General features: G+C 38.5%; 1 long non-coding RNA gene across 1 annotated transcript in view; it reads right to left on the bottom strand.

The window, feature by feature from the left end:
* Nucleotides 1-882: 882 nt before the first annotated feature.
* LOC135216181 (uncharacterized) overlaps nt 883-26,749 on the bottom strand; it is a 98,744-nt gene continuing 72,877 nt past the window's right edge. Inside the window, exon 3 of the long non-coding RNA XR_010314824.1 lies at nt 883-1,052. This is a non-coding gene — a long non-coding RNA (uncharacterized LOC135216181). The remainder of the gene's footprint in view (nt 1,053-26,749) is intronic.

Consider the following 26,749-nt stretch of genomic DNA (forward strand, 5'->3'; position numbering starts at 1 on the left):
GACACTCCCGAAGCCCTTTAAGTCCAAGTTCAGCCCTAGTATGAAGAGGGGTGGGGGTGGGGGGGAGGGTGCTGAATGCATCCTCAGGGTGTGTATAATAAATAATGACCAATATAAATTATATGAATTTGGAAACTGTCAAAAAATCATTTACAAACTAGTTAAAATGAAAACCAAAACTTCACATATAGGTAAAAGTACACTAAACAATGAAAAAACAACACGAGAAATTAAAAGCACATATGCTAATTAAAAGTTCAGATAGAAGAAAAAAATAAAATACAAAGTTTAAAAATGTCTGGGGGTCGACCTACCATGGGAATGGATAAACAAAAACTAAGAGAATATAGACAATGTGTACATTCTTTTAGTTTCTGTTTATCTTAGTTGGAGGAGTAACTTCAGAGTAGGCATCACTGAGATCAGATTCAGCACCTATACAGCAAGTTGCAGATTTCATAATTTTAAAGATAATACAACATCCACACAGATAACGTTAATTTGGATAAAGGACGAAAGAAGTGTTTTAAAAATTGTCAAAGGAGCTGTCTTTCTGACATTAAACGATCGAGACAGTTCTTCTAGAGCACAGATTAGAAGACACTCATTGTCAGGGACCTGAATGGAAATTTAGTAGTTATCTACCACGGACTAAGGTATATATCATACTGTAACCATTACTGCCAGTTAAAACTGAGTTAAATATTAATTAAAATATAATCCTCTTATCATTAACGCAGTAAAAGCCCTTCCTGAGATCGTATTAATCCTAAGACATTGGATATTAATGAATAGGGTATAAGAGAACAAGATGTACAGGACAGAGGAAGATGGAGAAGGCTGACTAGAAACAGTGACCTCATATAGAAATGGGAGAAGCTGAAGGCAAAGAAGAAGAAAAAGATTAATGAATAGGATATACACAAAGACAATATTCGTACCTCATCGATGCTTTCTGTCAGTGTTTAATCGTCCCAAGAACAACACTACAGGTTCCAAAATGGTCAGATGAATTTAAAAAATTCATCGAAGGCTGTTGAAGTTAGCTCTGCCTGTGTTCCTCCAATAAGGCGAGCTATGAAAAAAAGCATTTCAACATTTTACATCTCTCTTCGTCGTCATATTTTAATCTGTCTGTTACCAAGAACAAGTGAATGTCAAGTGATAATTACGTTTCAGTTTTTTTTTTTTTTTTTTTTTTTTTTTTTTTTTTTTTTTTTGTTTTTTTTTTTTTTTTTTTTTTTTTTTTTTTTGTAAGTAAAAATAAACCTTTCGCCAAGATTCCTGCTGCAAAAGAAAATGAGTCTTTGACGAAAGATTTATTTTCCCTCCGTGTCCGCAGAATGCAAATATGAAAACGTTAGAAAAAAAAATTATGACTCATGGGAAGAGAAAAAATGGAAGAGGACAGACGAGATAGAAGGGGACGCCGAACTGTAAACTCTGGTTATTAATATTTTTTTTTTGATTTTTTTTTTTCTTTTATAGGAGGACAAACAAAGATCGAACCAGTTTGTTCATCCCTGTATTTATTGGAATTGAAAACTATCGCATGGTTCTTGTTCCGAAAATGGTGGAGAGGCCAGACGGATTTTTCAAACTATCTCCAACAGAAAAAACTCAAACGGATATTTTTTTTTCTTTTCTTGAATTCGGGATGATTTTTTTTCATGGTGAGTGAAAACAAAGTACATGGGTCCAAGGATAAAAAAAAAATAAGTGAGAGAGAGAGAGAGAGAGAGAGAGAGAGAGAGAGAGAGAGAGAGAGAGATACATACTATCTTGACCTAGCTACAAATTGAGTTCATAATTTCATACGACGCAATATATAGAACAATATATAAAAAAAAATGAATAAATAAAGAAATAAAAACGCAGGAGTCTTTGTTTAAGGCTTATATATATACACTACTAAAAAAAAGTCATATGAATACACAGAATGGTAAAAAAAAACAGTCATATGAATACATACACAAAAAAAAAAAAGTCACGCAACTTGCTATCTTAACAGAATACAATCTAGAAGTTAGGCCAAAGTCCTAGCCGTGGGACCTATGAGGTCATTCAGCGTTGAAGCGGAAATTACGAGTGAAAAATTGTGACGGGTGTAACAGCAGGAAAACCTCGCAGCTGCACTATGCAACAATTTTATCAAGTATGGAGGAAAAAACATGGAAGAAAGGGAATATGGAATATGAACGGGGGTGCAGTAAAATGAATGAACGAGGTTGCAGCTAAGGGCCGAAGGGACGCTGCAAGGAACATTAAGTAATGCCTACAGTGCACCGCGTGACGGCACTAACGCCCTGCAGGTTTGCTATCATAATCCACGCAGAAACATCATAAAAAAAATTCCTATGTCACACCTGTTTCATTTAGTTATCTTTGTCAAAATACTTACATAAGGCGTAATCCGACCTCCAGCTTACTCGAGGCGCGAGCTAAAATCTACGGTCAAATAGAGCGTTGTTCCACCAACGAAAATTAAAATAAATACGCTATATTTTATATTAGAAATAATTGTCTTATTCTGTTTGAAATACAAATTATTCATTTTTTTATATTTTCAGTCTAATAAATATATATCCCATCGTAAAATTCCCGTATCTTTAACTCAAAGCGAAACTTCTTTTTCAGACCTTTTTAGGCTTTTCTATAGACCTTTCCTAACCCCCTAAAACAAGAACAACATCAACAAGAAAGTTTGTAGGCTTACTCCCCGAGTAAGTGAGAATAACATTGTAAATTATAATCCTACTATTCAAATATGAAATATTATAGCGGTATGATGATACTGTGTTCAGCGAATACAAAATGTTTAAATTCATCTGTGCTAATGTAAAACACCTCTTAGGAAATTAGGTTGTCAAAAAATGCAAAGCATTTTTTGACAACCTAATATTCATTGCATGATATTTGAGCAAGTGACCGAATAATTTTAAGGCGCTTGTAGTAATAATGCCTTCCCATCTATCTGCCACCAAAATACTGACTTACGTGCATTTTAACTGCGAATATCTACTCAAGAGACCATTTCAAAATTAATATAGCCATTTAGCCAGCCGGTTTTTAAAAAATTTTCAGAAATCAGTAACAGCAAAAAAAAATCTGTCCGCCTGTGATCGTCATTTCTCAACTCACATTAATTCCAATTAATTATTATTCTGCAAACAAAGTTCAGGAAAACTTGCATCTTAAATCATTGATCTCATCATTTATGACTCATTAAATTCCGAGTCGGGCCGAGTTGTTAACATACTTTAATCTGACCTCGGGACGGTACTTAATTATCATTCTTGAAGGTAATTAACAATAATGAATCAAATGCAACTGCAATTAAGAATTATGACAGAAAGCTAGCTGTCATTACGCAATCTGTTTGAGGCTCATTCACGTGAATAATTATCAAAGAGTTGGTACTCTTTTATGAGATCTGAAGTATTTAGTCTTTTTAGAAAGAGTAATATATGAGATTTTTTGGACACATTTTCCTAGGTCTTGTTTGTTGCCTCGTCTTGGTATTTGAAATATATAGTAACTTTTTGAAGGCTTCCAGCTTCCCGCATGAAGCCATGGCCATTGTGGAGATCACACGATTAAAAGAAATAATAAATAAAAAAATAGAAAATAAAAAATTTGAGAATCCTACAGAAATAAAAAAAAATACATAAGGATCCAACATAAGCGTTGGCTTAGTGAAATATTGCTAAACTAAGCGAGGGAATAATAGCTTTGTAGAGATCTATTTGACCAAGATGAAAATAATGACCAATCAGACCGTGATTAGAATAACAAGTGGTGAGCTACGAATCCACGTCTATCGAAAAGCTGTTCTTACCAAGACTTATCTACTTATCCGTTATAATGAGAATCAATAATCTGATAATGCCATTTGTATTTGCAAAACCATTTTAACGTTGAAGAGATGTAGAAACTGCATATCCACGATAGGAAACGTAAAAACGTCAAATTAACTTAGTGTTACGTTCGTATTCGGAATTGAAATCCAAATACATTATAATCCGCGCTTTATCCGCCAGACCAACTTTTGCAGTCGTGTTACACGGGTTAATTCATCCACCCTCTCCGACATCATTACAAGTTTATAAGTTATGCAGAGAGAGAGAGAGAGAGAGAGAGAGAGAGAGAGAGAGAGAGAGAGAGAGAGAGAGAGAGAGAGAGAGAGAATTTCCCGTCAGAAGTTTAATAAGGCTTTATAACATCACAATTTTAAGTGACAGTAATAAATTTCAAACTAATTTCACATTAAAGATTAAAACACTGACGATTTGAAACTGTAATTGTGGTGAAAAAGAAGCGCACGAGAGAGAGAGAGAGAGAGAGAGAGAGAGAGAGAGAGAGAGAGAGAGAGAGAGATTCTGCTAATCTTTCACCTAAAAGAGGTATAAAAAGACTATATAAACATGCCCAAGTTGGCGTTATACTAATACATTTCAAGGTATTTAATTTCCCACTATGGTACAAAAACCACCGACTCTTTAATGATATAACTAATAAAAAAAAAAGTAAAAGTACTAAATGATTCACCAATTTCCCCTGATCTAAATTAGCCTGTCAGGTAATGGCATAGAGTGAAATATTCTATGAGGTACTACAAAGGGACCTAGGTAACTTTTCTTTGTTGATACTCTGGATTATTATCAATAATAGACGCTGTAGCTTTTGGAAGAAAAATACTTATCATATAAATTCACAATGGCGGTAACTCCACCTCTCTTGTTTTCCTTTAGGCACTTTATTCGGCTTTCTCCTTCATCTGTTCCATCATCTGACGATTCTGTCTCTTCACAAAACGTATTCTAAATTATGTGTCTTCATACAAAGCCTTTTTTCCTCTTTTTCATTCCATCTGACGACCTCACTTCAGCTTTAACACATTTTACAAAGGTCAGCTTCTCACTTTTTATTGTTCTCTTATTTCTTTGCACCTTAAAAGGGAAATAATAAATCTATAGTTTCAGAGATGATCGTGGATGGTGAATACACTGTAATTATGGTGTCCAACTCTTGCAAATGGTATCGTCAAGTAAATTCATACTGAATACCCCTTTAGAGGGAGTCAAGAGGTGATAAGGAAATGTATTTCAAATTCGCCAACCCTCTCCACAAAGAAATTCTGTGAATAGGCTTTGAAGGAGAGACGCAAATTCATGTTTCCTCTTTATAGGGTCCAGAGGCGATCAGGGAATACATTTCAAATCACCCCCACCCCCCAAAATGAAATCCTGCGAATAGGTTTAGTAGAAGGACAGACGTAAACCCTGTATGCCATCCTCCCGAGATTCATATCTTGTTTCATATCTTGTTTCGTTGGCATTTTCCTCTGGTACTGAACCAATCTCCCACCCCCCCCCCATCTATCCCCCCCTCCTCCTCCCCCTCTCCCCCACCCCCCACCCCCCAAAAATACCTCCCAGTCCCTCGACTTAGTGGACACCTTTACCATCAATCTCCGGCTCGAGCGAATGACGGATGGGATTAAGCTAGAGAGTGCTTCCGGAGGGGAGATTAAACCAGCCTAGAAAAGATGATGCAAGTTGCTTTTTCTAGAAAATAGAGCTGCATTGCTCCGCTAGAGAGTGATCGACGGAAGACTGGCAGCTATGGGTAACAAATATTGGTCTGGAATCTTTGTTATGTTTCGCCAGTTTTGAAGAGGTGGAAAAGATGAAATTTCTCTCTCTCTCTCTCTCTCTCTCTCTCTCTCTCTCTCTCTCTCTCTCTCTCATGCAGTGATAAGTTTTAATTCTACACTTTTTATAGCCGTCCATAGTTCTTTCACAATCTTGTTTTTAAAACTAGTTTCACAAAAATACTTACAAAATTTTTACAAGTTTTATGTTTCGTATATTTTTCACTTACACTGAAAGGATCTGAAAAACAACCTGAATGCGAGTTTAGGAATCATTTAAAGTATAGGGTCGCCCAGACATTCACGAACATTTTGTGAAAGCGGTATTAAACAATACAAAAACAAAAACAAAATCAGTTACTAACAAAACACCAAATACCTCATTTCTCTTCATTTCCGAATCTGTGCGATTTCTGGGAAAAAGATAAAATGGCTGAACCTTTCCAGCGTTATACTCCGAGGACTTTCCAGAGCGGAAAAAGATTGATTTAGATGTAGAAGTCTTCGCAATAAAAAAAAATTTAAAAAAGTGGACTCAGGAGAAAACAGAAATACAAAACAATGCAGGATTCAAACCGAGTTTGTCGTCTGCTCTCGCATGACGCAAAAATATCCTCTGAGAATATAAGCAATCATGGCACTGCAGAAGGATAAAAGGCCACATTCACTGAAGTAAAAGAGAGAAAACTCCTCCCTTTATCGGAGAAACGAATACAAATATACACACGAGTCATTCGACGATTATAACCATGAGAAGGGAGGGAATTTGTGGAAATGATTGAGAACTGAGAGAGAGAGAGAGAGAGAGAGAGAGAGAGAGAGAGAGAGAGAGAGAGAGAGAGAGAGAATTAACATTGTATGATAGGGAGAGGGGATAGAGAAGAATTGCAAGAGTACGAGAAAGAGGAAGAAGACAAGAGGAAAAGGAATTACGTTAGATGAAGTGAGACAAAATCTGCATAATATTTTGGAATTATTATTATTATTATTTGTTTTGTTAAAGATGATGGCAGCATCAGTGGAATTGATTTTATATATGGTCTTTTCAATTCTTCTTATTATTCTCTTCTCATCAGGGCTGATATTTGCTAATAGCTGGCCGATGTTCATATCTCGGTGAAAGAAATGTTTTCTACAAAAATAATAATTTATTTTGAAATATGATAACAAAAAGTGGTTAAACAATCCTTAGTCTAAGGGCGTAACAGGAAATTCCAACGTTGTCCAACCGTATCATCGTTCATTTTTCAAGGAAAGGTGAGCTTGAACTGATTGAAATGGGTTTGTTGTTGTTGGAGTATTAAGCTGGCTTTATGCCAGCACGGGCTTTAGCTAATGTAGCAGCCCGTAGGTCATTTGAATTATTTTAGGTGCATTGGTGATTTATTTAAGGATATGAGGCGATCTTTTTATTTATGATTTCTATGGAATGTGCAGGTGGAATGTATGGATTCAAAAGTGAAAGGAAAAGTGAATAGGCAAGGTTACAAACCCCTTTAAACCCTAAGGTACCCATTAGTAGAGATAAAGATCGATAGTAGCGAGTCCTGGCGAGTCAGAGATAGCCAGTAATGAAATCGAAAAATTTATAGTCGTAGAAAAACGGAAAAAAAAAAAGCGCAACTCTATGGAGTTCAAGTACCATATTTCACTTTACGAGAAAAAAAAGCAGAGAGCGTCGATCGTTTAGCAATAGGGAACGACGAAGGAAAAACGAAATATTATCAGTTTTAGAAACAGGATAACAAAAATAAGCGACAGCTTAAGCGGTAGTTAGAGTGACAGTTGAAATATTCGGTCGTTAGACGTGAGGCGGCCGAAAAACGGAGGGGAAAGGAGGATTGTTTAGTAAAAGAAAAAGCAGTTAATGCTATAAACAGCACTTTTCATGTAGCTGCGATCTTTTATGTTTGAGATCTGTATCTGAAATCTTCTAACAGGAGGTCATCTGGAAGACTGATCTCTAGGTCCAACAGAGCGTGGACGAGCTCAAGAGAACAGCTGATGACCACTGCCACTGTCGTTGTTAAAGATGGCTCTATTTAAAAAAAGCCTCAAACTCCTCGTAGGTCAGCAGGAACTTTCTGATTTGATATTCTCCTACGAGGAAGTATTCGTTTCCGACGCTGAAGTTCTGTATTCTTGTTTGCAGGTCTGAGTTTCACTGTTTTTGCTTAGCTACAACTCCTCAGTTTGTGTTCCTGCTTCTTTATACAAAACAGGAGCTACAGTCGGTGTCTCGTCTGCATTTCTTCTTCAACTGCGTTCTTCGTCTGGGTTCCTGCTTCGGCACGAGCAGGAATCGACGTCTTCGGCGATGCAGGGTTGGGGGGGTAACCTGAGGGTTGGGGGAGTAGGGGAGGAGGTAGAGGGGCGGGAGTTTGGCGATACGGAGAGGATGAGGGGGTGGGGATGTAGTGCCGGGATCGAGGAGGTTGGGTGGTTTGTGGTACAGGAGGTAGGTTCGTTCTAGGATCGAACCTGGGGTTGCTGGGAGGTTTCCTGGTCGGTGATGGTTGTCGAGGTCTTGCAGGTGGAGGAGGGATGCCCTTCGCCTTCCAAATCCTCTGCAGTCTGACTGGGCATCCCTTAAACCAAGCATGATGTTGCTGGCTGCAGTTAGGGCATCGGGCAACTGTGTGGGCCCTTTTCCTTGTACTTTTTCAAGCACACTTCTGTCTCGTGTTTCGCACTGCACACTCCACAGATGTGTTCTGATTTGCATTCGCTCTTGTGGGTGTCCCATACCTCTGACACTTGAAGCATCTCAGAGGCTCTGGTACGAAGGCTTCGGTCTCGTAAGTGCCAAGAATCCCAAGGCTGACCCTGGCTGGAATTTGGCCCTTGAAGGTCGCTGCTATCTTCAGAGTTTCCTGTCCTCTTTTGCAGTACATCTCTTGGCTTCCATGATGTTGGGAACCTCGAGGACTCTTTCGATAGTTATGTATTTGGGGACTTTGCATATCATCCCCTTGCTTATTTTGAAGCAGGATCAAGAAGGTGGCACAGGTTGTCTTTCCTCAGTAGTTCAGCAGCTTTTTGGTCCTTGGGAGTAATTATGAATTCTCCCCTTAAATTCGGTCTGGCTATGAGGTTGGCTTCTGGATATTTTTTCTCGAGGGCCCTGACTGCAGCATATGAAGTCTGGCCCTCGATAACAACAGCTTTGAACTTGGGAAGTGCCGGAAATTCCGCAAAAACTCGCCGTATTCGGTGCCGATGTCGTAGGGAGCAGGTTGTTATTGGTCGAAATCGATGGTACAATCTTCTTCTGTTTCTTCTTCTTCTTCTTCCTTACGGTGGCGAAGCCCTGCTCGTCCTCCAAGGGCGGGTCCTCCCTGGGGGAGGGATTACCGTGGGCGACAGGGGTCTCTTAGAGCCATACTTGTCAAAATTGTAGGTTTAAAATGACGAGAGTTACGTAACGCGCCTGTGCACGAAAATACGTAACCTGTTGAAATGGGGTCGTTCGGCGGTATTTATTGTGTCCCAGGTGCTCTGTCTGATGGGCGCTGCATTTTCATTGGCTGAACAGAGGATTAAGTCCCTGAGTCAAGCCGTCTGCAGAGGTGGAAGCTCGCACTGCTCTTCTCGTGCGGACGCTGGAGACTGGGAGCGTAGTATTGGAAGGTCATTGCCGATAGACGGGGGCACCTGATTAGCCCGTTCGATCGGCTCTATGGTGCTGGCGGCGGCGCCCTTCGTGCCACCGTCGGGAGGAGTGAAGTCTCTTGGGTGGTGTTGAGGCTGGGTCTCTCCTTCCCGATGTGTAGGGCCTCCAAGAGGCGGAGGCGACGGTGGTCTGCTGCCTTATCGATAATTCTGATATTAGGAATAATGTCATTCCTAGTTATCCTGGTATTGTGGACGTTTTTGGCATGATTATGGATGGCGCCTTCCTGAGCGTGGCAGGATATCCTCTTCGAAAATCGCATAGTCGTCATACCAATGTAAGCGCCGGGGCATTCCCGGACAGGGCATTTGTACTGGTAGACAACGTTAGTTTTCTTGAGAGGGTCCTGCAACACGGGGGCTGGATTGTTTTTTTCATAATCAGGCCACTGGTCTTCTTGCTCTTGTAGTAAATTATTAGTTTCACTTTTTTCGCAGGGTCCGTGGGGGAGACGTTTCCTTTCTATGATGGTACGAAGGGCTCGCTCGTCCTCTTTGTATTTCTTATGAAATACTCCCTTGTAAAAGAGAGTGACGTCTTCAGGGCGGTGGGACGAGGCTCCTGCTGATACCACTTATCGATGTTTCTGCGAATGACTTAGTGATGTCCCGGTTGGAATACCCGTTGTTAATTAAAACTTGGGCAACACGTTCTAATTCAGTGTGCGTGTCCTTCCACGAAGAGCATGTGAGAGAGCTCTCCTGATGAAGGCGCTGATCGCAGTGCGCTTGTATCTCTGGACACTCGCTCTCGCCGTTCAGGCACATGCCCAGGTTTGTGGGTTTTCGTATACACCGTGTGTTACGAAGCGCTCCTCTTGTTGCCTGACGAGGACGTCAAGGAAGGGGAGGCGACGGTACCGGCAATGTTCGATGGTGAAGTTGAGTCTGCTGTGGTCGTGGAAGGCTTGTCGCAGGCGCTCTATTTTCTTCCACCGTTCTGGCGCTGATGAAAGTGTCGTCAATATACCGGACGTACATAGACCGGCTTCTCGATGTTGGCGAATACCCGACGTTCCACAGCACCCCTGTAGAAGTTCGCGCGAAAAGTCTCCGAGGGGGAGAACCCATCGCTACTCCGTCTTTCTGTGTGTACACGATCCAGATAATCCTGGATCGTGTATATAGAGACGACTCCACGCCCCCATTAAACATCCTGAGCATGCCCTCCGAAAAACTCCTTGAAATTGTACAAAAAAGGCCCCTTTCTCCACCCACAGAGGACACATGTACACACAGAAGACGAGTAGCGGTGGGTTCTCCCCTCGGAGTACTTTTCGCGAACTTCTACATGGGTGCTGTGGAACGTCGGGTTATTCGCCAACATCGAGAAGCCGGTCTATGTACGTCGGTATATGACGACACTTTCATCAGCGCCAGCACGGTGGAAGAAATAGAGCGCCTGCGACAAGCCTTCCACGACCACAGCAGACTCAACTTCACCATCGAACATTGCCGTGACCGTCGCCTCCCCTTCCTTGACGTCCTCGTCGGGCAAACAAGAGGAGCGCTTCGTAACACAGGTGTATACGAAACCCACAAACCTGGGCATGTGCCTGAACGGCGAGAGCGAGTGTCCAGAGAGATACAAGCGCACTGCGATCAGCGCCTTCATCAGGAGAGCTCTCTCACACTGCTCTTCGTGGAAGGACACGCACACTGAATTAGAACGTGTTGCCCAAGTTTTTAATTAACAACGGGTATTTTCCAACCGGGACATCACTAAATGCATTCGCAGAAACATCGATAAGTGGGTATCAGCAGGAGCCTCGTCCCACCCCGCCCTTGAAGACGTCACTCTCTTTTACAAGGGAGTATTTCATAAGAAATACAAAGAGGACGAGCGAGCCCTTCGTACCATCATAGAAAGGAACGTCTCCCCCACGGACCCTGCGAAAAAAGTGAAACTAATAATTTACTACAAGAGCAAGAAGACCAGTGGCCTGATTATGAAAAACAATCCAGCCCCCGTGTTTTGCAGGGACCCTCTCAAGAAAACTAACGTTGTCTACCAGTACAAATGCCCTGTCCGGGAATGCCCCGCGCTTACATTGGTATGACGACTATGCGATTTTCGAAGAGGATATCCTGCCACGCTCAGGAAGGCGCCATCCATAATCATGCCAAAAACGTCCACAATACCAGGATAACTAGGAATGACATTATTCCTAATATCAGAATTATCGATAAGGCAGCAGACCACCGTCGCCTCCGCCTCTTGGAGGCCCTACACATCGGGAAGGAGAGACCCAGCCTCAACACCACCCAAGAGACTTCACTCCTCCCGACGGTGGCACGAGGGCGCCGCCCGCCAGCACCATAGAGCCGATCGAACGGGCTAATCAGGTGCCCCCGTCTATCGGCAATGACCTTCCCAATACTACGCTCCCAGTCTCCAGCGTCCGCACGAGAAGAGCAGTGCGAGCTTCCACCTCTGCAAGACGGCTTGACTCAGGGACTTAATCCTCTGTTCAGCCAATGAAAATGCAGCGCCCATCAGACAGAGCACCTGGGACACAATAAATACCGCCGAACGACCCCATTTCAATCGAGGTTACGTATTTTCGTGCACAGGCGCGTTACGTAACTCTCGTCATTTTAAACCTACAATTTTGACAAGTATGGCCTCTAAGAGGACCCCTGTCGCCCGGTAATACCAGGGAGGACGGCACCCTTGGAGGACGAGCAGCAGCTTCGCCACCGTAAGGTCAAGCTTCGCCACCGTAAGGAAGAAGAAGAAGAAGAAACAGAAGAAGATTGTACCACCGATTTCGACCAATAACAACCTGCTCCCTACGACATCGGCACCGAATACGGCGAGTTTTGCGGAATTTCCGGCACTTCCCAAGTTCAAAGCTGTTGTTATCGAGGGCCAGACTTCATATGCTGCAGTCAGGGCCCTCGAGAAAAAATATCCAGAAGCCAACCTCATAGCCAGACCGAATTAAGGGGAGAATTCATAATTATCCCAAGGACCAAAAAGCTGCTGAACTACTGAGGAAAGACAACCTGTGCCACCTTCTTGATCCTGCTTCAAAAATAAGCAAGGGGATGATATGCAAAGTCCCCAAATACATAACTATCGAAAGAGTCCTCGAGGTTCCCAACATCATGGAAGCCAAGAGATGTACTGCAAAAGATGGACAGGAAACTCTTAAGATAGAAGCGACCTTCAAGGGCCAAATTCCAGCCAGGGTCAGCCTTGGGATTCTTGGCACTTATGAGACAGAAGCCTTCGTACCAGAGCCTCTGAGATGCTTCAAGTGTCAGAGGTATGGACACCACAAGAACGAATGTAATCAGAACACATCTGTGGAGTGTGCAGTGCGAAACACGAGACAGAAGTGTGCTTGAAAAAGTACAAGGAAAAGGGCCACACAGTTGCCCGATGCCCCTAACTGCAGCCAGCAACATCATGCTTGGTTTAAGGGATGCCCAGTCAGACTGCAGAGGATTTGGAAGGCGAAGGGCATCCCTCCTCCACCTGCAAGACTCGGCAACCATCACCGACCAGGAAACCTCCCAGCAACCCCAGGTCGATCCTAGAACGAACCTACCTCCTGTACCACAAACACCCAACCTTCCTCCCAACCTCCTCGATCCCGGCATTACATCCCACCCCTCATCCTCTCCATATCGCCAAACTCCCGCCCCTCTACCTCCTCCCCTACTCCCCCAACCCCTCAGGTTACCCCCCTAACCCCTGCATCGCCGAAGACGTCGATTCTGCTCGTGCCGAAGCAGGAACCCAGACAGAAGACGCAGTTGAAGAAGAAATGCAGACCGAGACACCAGACTGTAGCTCCTGTTTTGTTTAAAGAAGCAGGAACACAAAACAGAGGAGTTTGTAGCTAAGCAAAACAGCGAAACTCAGACCTGCAAACAAGAAAAATAGAACTGCAAACGTCGGTAACGAATACTTCCTCGTAGGAGAATATCAGATCAGGAAGTTCCTGCTGACCTACGAGGAGTTTGAGGCATTTTTAAATAGAGCCATCTCCAATAACGACAGTGACAGTGGTCATCAGCTGTTCTCTGAGCTCGTCCACGCTCTGTTGGACCTAGAGATCAGTCTCCCAGATGACCTCCTGTTAGAAGATTTCAGATACAGATCTCAAACATAAAGATCGCAGCTACATGAAAAGTGCTGTTTATAGCATTAACTGCTTTTTCTTTTACTAAACAATCCTCCTTTCCCCTCCGTTTTTCGGCCGCCTCACGTCTAACGACCGAATATTTCAACTGTCACTCTAACTACCGCTTAAGCTGTCGCTTATTTTTGTTATCCTGTTTCTAAAACTGATAATATTTCGTTTTTTTCCTTCGTCGTTCCCTATTGCTAAACGATCGACGCTCTCTGCTTTTTTTTCTCGTAAAGTGAAATATGGTACTTGAACTCCATAGAGTTGCGCTTTTTTTTTCCGTTTTTCTACGACTATAAATTTTTCGATTTCATTACTGGCTATCTCTGACTCGCCAGGACTCGCTACTATCGATCTTTATCTTTCTACTAATGGGTACCTTAGGGTTTAAAGGGGTAAAGGGGTTTGTAACCTTGCCTATTCATTTTCCTTTCACCTTTGAAATCCATACCATTCCACCTGCACATTCCATAGAAATCATAAATAAAAAGATCGCCTCATATCCTTAAATCACCAATGCATCTAAAAAATAATTCAAATGACCTACGGGCTGCTACATTAGCTAAAGCCCGTGCTGGCATAAAGCCAGCTTAATACTCCAACAACAACAACCCATTTCAATCAGTTCAAGCTCACCTTTCCTTGAAAATGAACCGATGATACGGTTGGAAACGTTGGAATTCCGTTACGCCCTTAGACTAAGATTTGTTAACCACTTTTGTTATCATATCAATAAATTATTATTTTTAGAAAACATTTCTTTCACGAGATATGAACATCGGCCAGCTATTAGCAAATATCAGCCCTGATGAGAAGAGAATAATAAGAAGAATTGAAAAGACCATATATAAAATCAATTCCACTGATGCTGCCATCATCTTTAACAAAACATGTTTGAGAGAGGGTCTCCTACCTTCATATATTATTATTATTATTATTATTATTTACAAAGCACATATATTCAGACTCACTATGCTTAAGGAACACCAACTTGCCAATCAATCCTTCACAGAACGAAGGGTATACGAAAAGTAAAAAGAGAAAACAACAAAATAAAGAAATAAAACTCGATGCAATTCATTTCTGAAAAGTCAGACTTCAGTAGATCATTGTGTTGAAAGAAAAATGAGGAGTAAGGAAAAAGAAAAAAAATTTATAATTTCTATCAAAATACCACAAAATAAATAAAAGCCTGGTTTTGTGTTATAACCAAAATAACAAGAACGACGGTTATTTGCACACCACCCGGGGGATTAGGGAACTGAGAAGACGAACAACAATTATTATCGGTAGCAGGGAAATGCAAATCAGCCAGGCAGTTCTGGACTGAAATGAGGGAATTATTGAACGACTCCCACACCTCGGCAACCTTCTCTCCAACAATTCTATGGAGGAGGTTGCAGGTATGGTTCCAAACCCCAACTTTATACGTCAGCTAATCGAAGGAGGGATATAGGCAGGTTTTTATTAAGAGGAAATATCAACATGCAATGTCGACTGGATTACTATATTTTATCTATGGACGTTCTTCAAGTAATGTCAGGCACAAACTGGCGTAAGAAAGATACTAGACCACTATTATATATAGATATAACATATATATATATATATATATATATATATATATATATATATATATATATATATATATACACACACATATATATATAATATATATATTCTATATATATATATATATATATATATATGTGTGTGTGTGTGTATGCGTGTGTGTATAGGATAGATATATATATAAATATAAATATATATATATATATATATATATATATATATATATATATATATATATACGTATGTATATGTGTGTGCGTTTATGTATTTAAACACCCACCTATGGTATTTTGCAGGGTGACACTACAGTAATCTATCTAGGGCAAATCACTTCTATGTTTTGAGAGATTTCAGCATACCCTCTCTGTAATACGTCACTTGGACTTTACCGAATATACCTTAAAAGAACCCACACCCACTCCACCCCACCGCCCCTCACCCCCCCCCCCCCCCTTGCTCTCCGAACGAATTACGGAAAATTCGTCACATTTTGCATTTAAAATCCACAACGTACGGCAGCGTATGGAAGCTGTTCATTCGTATGTAAATGAGGCTATGGTGACCATGTCAATGCTGTTACATGACTCGAAATTTGTGAGGCTGTAAATGAAACATGACGCTGATCAAATAAAAACTGTTATCTAAATATGTATGATTGATTAACCCTTATAGTGTGACAGGTGGAAGTGTTTATATCCTACGGTTTTGCTCATGTATAAGATTTTATATATATATATATATATATATATATATATATATATATATATATATATATATATATATATATATATATCTATATAGATATAGTATATGACATATATAAGATATAGATATATATATATATATATATATATATATATATATATATATATATATATATGTAAGTGTTTACATAATAAAAATATGGAATGTAGTCCATATATAAAAGACTAAAACTAAAGAGGTCAACCAGATTTCTTGCAGGAATGTGATCAGACTAGAGACGCTAAAGATGACGATATACAATAAAAGTAGGCTAAGATAAACATGCCGTCACCTGTAGTCATTCAATTGTTTATAAACTTTAGTCCAAGCTTCCTGCTTGAGACAAACACCGTGACCTATAGCTCAAGCGGCCTACGTGATCTGTAGCGTGTCTCATTTTGATTGTGTGTTCGTATGAAACTATGTCATTTGTATGTATGTTCATATGTTCGAACTACTGTCTGTTCCTTCATAACTTGTAACAGAGATGTAGAACAGCGCAGAACAGAGTTAGCTATCGTCATTAGAAGACCTGTACCTCTTTACCTAAGCTTTATCATGTAGAGGAATAGGATTAGCATCATCATTGGCAGAAGCGATCAAGCTATCGTCATTAGAAGACTTGTACAATCATACTGATCTTCAGCATGTAAAACTTCAGAAGAATATATATATTTTTATACTTCGTGTTTTCTACAAGAACCTCCTCACCGAATCAACATGAGTTTAACACATCGTCGTCATAAACAAGAAGATAATCCTGACTTCGTAAGTGATCTACAAACCCCAAGACACTCCATTGAAGATGGAAGTGCAATACCAACCGACTTAGCGTAAGATTATCGCAAGTCTAACATTACCTCATAGGGCGCCTTATCATACAAGGCACAAACACTAATATTGGTGGCAGTGGACCAGAAGAACTCTACAACTTCTCCGAAGAAAAAATCAGAATAATGAAGTATCATATAAGAACTCTTTACGACGACGAAAGCAAGAGATTCTTCAAGCAACTTAGTATCATCGTTTAGTGAATAACTTCAAGAAACAAAAACGAGTGTCCTTTTTCCTACGGCAACGCAAGCTTCGTCTCTCATTAGAATCATTCAAGAAAACATCGTTAGTGAGCGTTTCCGGCACTTCAAGAAACAAACCAAACGCGTCTGCAGCATCGGATCTTTCAAGGGCTCGAATCATCGAAACAACGCGCACGGGGGAAATGAAGCCAAACCAGGTCATCGCTAAATAGAGAAGGAGGACCAAGGCCGTGTGTCGTTATCGGAACACCGTGACTTCCCACAAAGCAAGCTAAGTACAATTTTTTATTCATTTGGAGTAACTTTGAGTGTTTCCTTTGCAGGTCGAATATTTATTCTGTGGCTGAAGTTACAAGACATTCTTAATCTTTACTTTTTTACAGAAATTATCTACATCATTGAGATTTCGCTACTGCGAGTTTTTATCTTTGAGTGTCTGTTTCCAGAAGTTCTACTGAAATATCATAAATCATATACTATGTTAATTTTATCATTTTGGGTGATTATTAATCCCTACGTAACAAATCATATTAAACAGTGAATATGCGTTACGCAGTGGACGTCTGTATTATACAGATGCATGGATAGGGTCGTTAAGCACCGTAGTGATTAGAAAGCACACAAAAAACAAGTGGAACACCGTACAAATCTATATAAATTAGAGGTAACACTATTTCGGGTCATGACAATAAATGCTCCTTTGCAAAGTCCCGATCGCAGTTTTAGCCTTGAGTTTTTTGAGTTATATAAAATATCGAACCTCAATGACTCAACTTAACTTTTAAAATATGGCTGGATTGCAAGGAATAACATGTCTGTAAAAAAACTTTCATCAGGCTAAATGCGCTGACCAGGATCCCTCACTATTTCAAATTTTAGCAAAGAATGAAGTACAAACAGTTAATATTGAATGCAGTAGTGATAACTTGTCTTAATAGTAATCGCTCAGTTCCTAATAGTTCGTCATTCATTGCTTTATACGTAACCAGCAACATAATGCTAAAAACACACAATACGTTGCCGATGGTAATAAAGAGAAGGATCCTAATTATTACAAAAAGAAATAGAAACAGTAGCCCGTTCAGAATCAAACAAGCAAACTCGGTTTACGTGTCACCTAGTCAAGCGGTCAAGGTTAGTTAAATCTGCCGAGTGTTCAAAGCATAGCAAATTCCACACAATAAGCGACTCTAGCAGAGTGGGGAAAGCGATGTGGTTCATACATGCCAATATCTTTTTGAATTAAAAGGATTTTTCCTATGAAACACACGACCGTATAAAGTAATCAGAGCAGGTTTTCGTTTTTTTTTAATACGTAAGTTATTATAAGTAGTGGTGGATAAAGCCCGACTGTACGCGCCGTAAAAATTAGAATATCTTGTTTTATTTCTTTAGTACACGTAATATCCTGCATTTACGGACTCACCGTCTGTTGTTCGAACTTCCCTAATGAGAAGTCCGGATAAGCGAGCGCTTACAGATACCTCTATAGTTATAAAAAACATTGATCTGTATCTAGTAATTGTAAGATCCATATAGGGGTATACAAAATATTATCTTACATCCTGCAAAATAAGGCGTGTTTATCAAAGGAAAATCCTATAAACCTTCAAACATATTAAAATCCGTTTGAACAAAAATGAGACAGTTAATCAAATAATAACTTATATAAAAGAACAAATCATTTGTCTCATAATCGTAACATTGTTCAAATGACCCAACAGAATTATCCCACAACCGCAGTCGCACTTTGCACGCAAAATCTCGAGAAGCATGCACCCTCGAATGTCTTAGTGCGTGTAAAAAGACTTTGACTGGGAAATGAAATTTTAATCCTTCCCGACACTCTGAAATATAACGATTTCCGCGAACAAAGCCCTAGACACGGTTGACTAGCAGCAACAAGTTAATATAGTAATCCACAAAAACCTATACATATAATAATCGCATTTCTTTTATGTTGGGCTTAAATTTTAATCCCGCCCCAACCAGTAGTAGGATGAATCTCTCTGATAACTCTTATCTAAAGTTAATAGCCGTAAAGTCATTCAAGCAGAGGTTTGATTTCAGCAGAAATTTTTGTTAATTTTTTTATTCTTTTACCTGAAATACCAGGAAAGTTTCTCCACTAGCGGAGTGATCTCTTGGGACAAAAACGGATGTTAATTTAACACAAAGAATACGGTCTAAAGGACAACATAAAGCAGATACGTACCTATTCGTTATAGACTCTCACTGAAATTTACAAAATAGAGGGTAAATGACGCAGTTGAAAAAACGTTAAAATAAAAAGGGAGCCAGTTAGGCAAATCAAATAACGCCCATATAATTTTTTCCTCAAACGTCATTGCATAAAAGATCGGACTTGGCGGGGTACTTGCGATAGATTTCTGTCGCTCTTAAACAAGGCAAACGACTCCCGATAGTTTCCAGTGCGATGTACCGACGACATCTTATCTCGTTTAGGTTAGAATAAATTTTTCACCAGCTTGGACTTACTTTAAAGGCTTTTACCTGAACCATCCATTACGTCAAGTGATTGTACCTTCATATACCGTTTTCAGCACACAGGGGGAACCTTATCAATTTCCGGACATATGCCTCCGGCTTTACGTTGCGCCCCAATTAAATCAATATGATGTTTGGAGACTTTTAGGGGATAACCACCATGCCTATATGGATGCGGTCTTATAATCTTTTCTAAATACCCTGAGAAGTACATTTCAACATAAAACTAGAGCTAGTGCTACAGAGGACAAAGACACAAATAATCTCAGAGTAAAATAAAAAATCTAAATGTTGAGTTTTTAAAAAACCGAACATGTTTATCTAGGTTTTTATGTGTCTAGTCAAAAGTCTTAAAGTTAGTCCATGGTAAGGTGTCGGCTATTCATAACTTTCCAGTACCTATTTTAACGTAAAAGGGGGACTACAGCACTTTGGCGCTGTAGTGGGTATTTACAATCGTATGTAAATATGTAACTCTTCCAATCATGACAGCTCCTTTAACAGATATTACGAACGAAAGAGAGTAGATTTATTATGGTATGAAAAGCAATCAACAGGCGTTCGATATCTTAAAAGCGGAAAATGCAGCTCACCAACTTAACCAAATTAAAAACCCCTGACTTTAAATAAAGAACTTTTGTTTTTTTTTTATTGCAACAGCCGCCTCAGACCAAGGGGGTAAGAGGGTATCCTACTTCAGGTAATATGATAAAACAGTTCTTTTCCTATAAGCTTTTTATTCACGTAAACTAAAGCCCTATGAAAAGTAAATATGCAGTACGTAATAGGCAAGGAAGGGCTCTAGGTATCTTTAACTCACTAGTACAATATTAAAGTTCATAATCTATGGCGATCCTGATTAAAGTCCTTACTGACAAACATGAGGTCCTTTACCGAGTTTTTCAAAGGCTTGAATCACAGGTCCAAAAGGAACTCTGGTGACAAAATGAGCATCAGGGTTCTTTGGAGCCAAGCTAAAGATCACCTACCTGGGGAAAGCAAATATCATAGCTGACGCATTATCCCGCAATCCCGCAACCATACCGCCAAAAGAACCATTAATTAGACTAAAAGATATAGAAAACAAATCCGTTGGACTATTGTGGGTTAAAAACCGTATCTTAAACAAAAAAAGAAAATTCCTTTAACCCAAGAGGATCGCGAGCCATTGAATAATTGGGTTGGGAGCGCAGAACTGTTACAAAAACTGAAAAAAAAAACCCCCAAAAAAAAAAAAGGCACAAGATGTCAACAGACATAACCCAAAACAATAAACACTTCGAACGGAAAACAGAGTCAGCAGCAAGTAAACATCAAACAATAAACACTTCGAACGGAAAACAGGGTCATGCGGCCTAAGCAAAAACAAATAAAACACTCTCGAGCAGAAACCCTAAAGCAAAAAGTATATTTAAAGTATGTGTATCAGAATAATGTAATCACAAAATGTAATATTATATGGTAGGTCTGTGACGAGGAAAACCCGAAGAAACAACCACGAGATGACTAACGACAGGTAGTAGTAATAATCTATTCATACCAATCGTCATAAACGCGGTTTGCATTCCGTCATCCCAGGGTTCCCTACTATGTCAGAAAGCCAAATCACTGTTTTAATTGGCCTACAATGCTTACAGATATAAAAAAGCACAATAACTCAATTGTTTAACACGTGTCATGAAAATTCAAGGGATTACACTAAGACACTTGTCAGTTTAGGGAGCCTATCCCTGTGCCAAATCATTTTTAACTCTCCTTGAAAGAATATACGTTAGAACTTATTAACAGAATTACGAGTCTTACAGAAAGCCGGGAAATAAACACTTCTTGAGTGTCAATAGTTACCTTGGACACAGTTATATAGAATTAATAGCACTAAAACAAAAACAAAAACCGCAACTTGAGTGCGTTAGGCTAAATTTATGGAAGTTGCTACAAATCAGGTAAATATGGAAATTCAACACAGAATTAATCTCTGACTCGGGTGGCGTAAAATCAATTAATCCTTCTAACTCGTCTGTGAATTCCTTTTCCAGTTAAGGAAAACCAATAATATATTTTAGTCACCCAGAGTTCAACGAGGTTGGTAGACTAAACGGATAATTAAATAGGAAAGTGTCAATCAAAGTTCTTACGAGTTACAAAACTCGTGATAATTGGCATCCGAACTGGATTATAAGCGGTTCTCGCGGGTTTTCAAATATTAAATTTACCGCATTTATATTCTTGTTTTATTATAGAATTGATTAACCGCAAGTAGCCCTTATACGGTACGCCGCTAGAAACACCTTTTGCACCACATATTCAAGACCAAACCAGTTAATTTATCAAATAAATATAGAAATAAAAAAATAAAAAAAATATAATAAATAAATAAATAAAAAAATAAAAAAATAAAATAAATTGGATACAAGTGGATCAGTCCAACTATAATACAACTCCGTTAAGAAAGTCGGAACGGGTATTAACAAATCATAATAAAAAAAAGGAACTCACCCCGATAAAATCAACGAACGCAAAACGTAAACCATCGAGGTTAATTAAACTATCCAACAAATTATATGAGTAAAAGATTTGAAAACTCTAACTTAACGCTGTTAGTAATGACAAATAAAAAAAGCTAAAAGTTCAAAACAACTATCTCCAAAACCTAACTGGACATATTGTTCTGTTCCCGGTGATTATTATTTCGTAGTCAATGAAAAAAAAAAAAATAATAATAATAATAAATAAATAAATAAATAAAATAAAATAAAGAGATTTTTAAACGTCAAGGAAGTCTCCCCAAGAAGGGATGCAAAATGTTTATCTATGGAATAATCCTAGATGAATCTGATCAAAGGGTAAAATAATAATATAGAATTTGTTATGGAAACCTTTTTGCAGTTAAGTTTCGGAATAAGGAATAAATTTAATTTGAACCATAATTACAATTATGGCAGATTTCCAAAACCATGAAACGAATATATTGTGTTCAATTTGGTACTGTTTACTGTTTTTTTTTCAGACATTCTTCTCATGTGGGTTCGAGTATTAAAAAAACAAAAAATTTATTACTTAACAAAGTAGTATCGCTTACAGCAAGTAAACGGAAACGCTTAAGCTGGTGACGACGTCATCCAGTTCTAGAAGGTCTGTCGCGTTTGGCACCGTATCAGCAGAGTGATTCCTTAACCTCAAATATCTGGCTTGCAACAGGCTTCATCTTGCGCTTGTCAAAGCACGCACGTTGGAACTGGAGAAAGGAATGCTTTAAGCCCGAACTTTATCATGGGCAAGGCAGACGTGTTTTCTATCCGTATGGCGCAATGCAACTTTAGTTAACGAGTATTGCAATCATTTTGAAAAATTAATAAACAAAATAAGCAAAATAGAATTTCTATAACAAACCAAATGAATTAATTTTTTCTTTTTTTTGAACCATCATAGACATTTAGGAAGTATCAAAAATAATGTATATGAAATATTTACTTGCAACATTAGCCTATTACATTCAAAGTAAAACATTCATGGGCAAAATGTCAACATTTTCTTATTTTGGGAAAAACCCAAAGTTCTTTATTAGAAATTAGTTAATTCATAGTGGTTGGTTTTTCGTTGCATTCCTCCCACCTATTAATCATAAAGTTTTCTTTTAAAAATTAACCTCAGAGGATGCAGCGCTGAAGAAAATTGAATAATTGAAAACCTTTTGTTTTAGGGGCACCATAGGATCAAATTTTATCACAACCGTAATTTTCAGTTAACATTAGAGAAATACAAGGAATCATGATTAATATTCTCTTTGAACTATTATGATGGCCTGGCAATCTTTACAAATTAGCTCCGTTTTCCAACCTTCTTTGTCTATGTAATTTTACTACCAGATAATATCGAATTTTCTTTGAGATTTCGTAATGGATATCGAGTTTATTTTTTTTATAACTTATGGATATTTGTTTTTACAGTAATTCAAATAAGACCTGGATAGGTTTTCACTCATTGTTAACGCCATGGATAAAACAAAAAAGTTTGCGTTAACGGCTGACTCTTTTGAATTCCACCAAATATCAGCGAAATTCATGTGGGCTTAAGTCCCTGGTCTTAATGGCTTTCCCCACCCCCTGTATTTGGATGGTAGTATGAATTTGACTTTGCCCTTGTGACAAGTATTTAATTTTCACTTGCAGGCTGATTAATGGAACCTGTTACAGTATCCTGCATTACAGAGAGTTTTCAACATCGCAACTTCAAAAAATCGTTCGTCGCCTGCGGACGAACGGCAGTCGAGTAAACAATCCCGGCTAAACAAATGTGAAAGGAATAAAATCACCATCAATGGAACTTCTTCGACCGACACCGTTAGCTGCGGTCGTTAATCTCGGTTTTAAGCGGAACAACTCCGGCGGCTGTCGGAATCGACCTACCAAAAAGGGAACATACTTCCGACCAAATTACGGACCCGAAGGATATTCAACTCTTACTTTGCTGGCGAAGGGACTCGCCGATGGGGATGTTTTTTTTATTCATCGCGAAGCCCCCCCGAAAAAAAAAAAAAAAAAAAAAAAAAAACGTTAATCGTGTAACTTAGGATGCAGAGAAATAAGTTATGGAGCGGCAATATAGAACGCTTTGGACCCGCCCAGGCAAATTTTCCCCTTTTTAACCCTTGCGAAAAAAAAAAATTTTAAAACAAAAAAACCGGGGTGGTTGAAATTAGTTCACCGTTTCATTTGGGCTATAGGTGGGTTCTTGGAACTGAGTTAATGGACGAAAAGTGGTTCAGAAAGCTAGATTAAATGTGAAAGGTAAGTATAACCTCGTTCAGTCAGTCATATAATATATAAAGTGATCATAAATAAACAGAACTCGAAATAAATATTTATTTTTGCGTGTACGCTACCCTAGGAATCTATATATAAAATGATCATAAATAACAGAATCGGAAATATATCTTTCGCGTGTACGCAATAGGAACTCTATTTAAAGTGCACATAATATTTAATCATAATTGATATGAAATCCATATACATAATGTAGAAACAAAATCAAGGTGAGCCTATAAATCAAATTCTGTAACCCTTTTATCATTGACAAATATCATGCAGTTATTAATATGAGTTAGATATAGGAGTTAATGAATCAGATAACAACAGTTTAGCATACAAAAATCAACGAATCCAATCAGCAATAAAACATTAATAATTTTATCAATTCATAATATGAAACTTTTTTATCAGTTAAAATATGGATTTTTATCATGTTAATCTTCAAATTCTATGCAATTGTCAGAGTACATTAGTATGTTTTCTTGGCAGCATATGGTATCTTAATGAAATGAAAGTGAAACAAAAACTGCATCATTCTTATGATCACGTGATCAACTATTAGTTTACCAATAAACATTGTTTTATATTTTATTACTTGAATCAAATTCATGATTACACCATGAATGTTTTTATTTAACTTATATATATAGTTTCACATAGTGTCTGGTATCCACACCCCTTATAACGTCAAATGGCAAGTCAAGTTTGAGGTAATATTTCAGTAGTTGGTTTTGGGTTAGCTGCCACCGAGCTAATGTAAGGTTGTTTACATAAATAAAAATATGGAATGTTAGTCCATATATAATAAAAAAGACTAAAACTAAAAAGAGGTCAACCAGAGTTGCTATTGCAGGAATGTGATCAGACTAGAGACGCTAAAGATGGACGTATACAATAAAAGTAGGTCTAAGATAACATTGCCGTCACCTGGTAGTTCATTCAACTTGTTTATAAACTTTATGGTCCAAGCTTCATGCTTGAGACAAAACACCGTGACCTATAGCTCAAGCGGGCCTACGTGATCTGTAGCGGTGTTCCATTTTGATTGTGTGTTCGTATGAAAAACTATTGTCATTTGTATGTATGTTCATATGTTCGCAAACTACTGTCTTGTTCCGTCATAACTTGTAACAGAGATGTACAACAGGGCCAGAAACAGAGGTTTAGCTATCGTCATTAGAAGACCTGGACCTCTTACTACCTCAAGCTTTATCACGTCAGAGGGAATAGGGAATTAGCCATCATCATGGCAGAAGGGATCAAGCTATCGTCATTTAGAAGACTTGTACCAATCATAACCTGATCTTCAACCATGTAAAAACTTCAGAAGAATATAGAGATTTTTTATACTTCGTGTTTTTTCTACAAGAAACCTTCCTCATCGCAATTCAAACATGAGTTTGTTTAAAACCACATCGGTCGTCATAAACAAGAGAGAAGACCTGGACTACGTCAAGTGATCTGACCAAAACCAGGACCCCCCACCTCCATCCCCATTGAGATGGAAGCGGGCAATACCAAACCGACCTTAGGCGTAAGATTATCGGCCACAAGTAAATATAGGAACCTCATAGGGCGCCTTATCAACAAGGCAAGGCCACAAACACTAATAATAGATGACGATAGATAATTAGTATATAGATAGAATAGATAGAGATAGATCTAGAGAGAGAGAGTATAGATATAGGTATGAGCTATTATAAGAGGTATATAGATAGGAGAAGGATAAGTATAGTAGAGAGAGATAAATATATTTACTAAATTTTAATCTTACAAATTTATATAACAATATATAAGAATATATATAATAGATATATATTACATATATATATAATATATAAATATAAATTAGATTATATATACATACAGATAATATAGATATACTATAATATATATAAAAATTCGCTTTCCTTTCCCGATACCTGTCTCCTGGATGCGGACGATATACTGGGCGCTGATTTTTTTTTTTTTTTTTTTTTTTTGCAAATGTAGGGGAATAGTATCCACTTTCCAAATAAGAGGACAATGGCCTCACTGCCCCCAACAAATAAATATAGCCCAAGCATGCATATAATATATATAATATATAATACATATTTATATATATATAAATATTATATAATATATCTATAATAAATATATCTATAATATATATATATACTATATTATATATTAGATATATAACATATTATTTAACCACATTAACAGATAACATCCCAAGAAATTATACCAACGCTTCTCAAACGGGTAACAATTGATCCCATTTCGAGCATGCAAACGTGCATTATATATTCCATGTCCCCGTCAATGGGGGTTCTTTCTTGAGGAGGCTGTCGAGAGAGAGAGAGAGAGAGAGAGAGAGAGAGAGAGAGAGAGAGAGAGAGAGGAGAGAGGCTGAAGAATTAAGATTTAGACTCGTCTGTTTACTCAATGAAATCGGATTCCAGTAAGAAAGTAATGTCACCGAGCTTGTCATTAAATGAGAGAGAGAAATTGCAAGATTGCGAGACGCCGTAAAGATAAGGAAATCAATTTTTTTTAAATTGTCATAATGAACAGTTTGCGAAAGTGATTTGAATGGCATAGTACTATATTAATAATTAATGATTGAAA

Source organism: Macrobrachium nipponense, chromosome 6 (genome assembly GCF_015104395.2).
Source record: "Macrobrachium nipponense isolate FS-2020 chromosome 6, ASM1510439v2, whole genome shotgun sequence".
NCBI lineage: Eukaryota > Metazoa > Arthropoda > Malacostraca > Decapoda > Palaemonidae > Macrobrachium > Macrobrachium nipponense.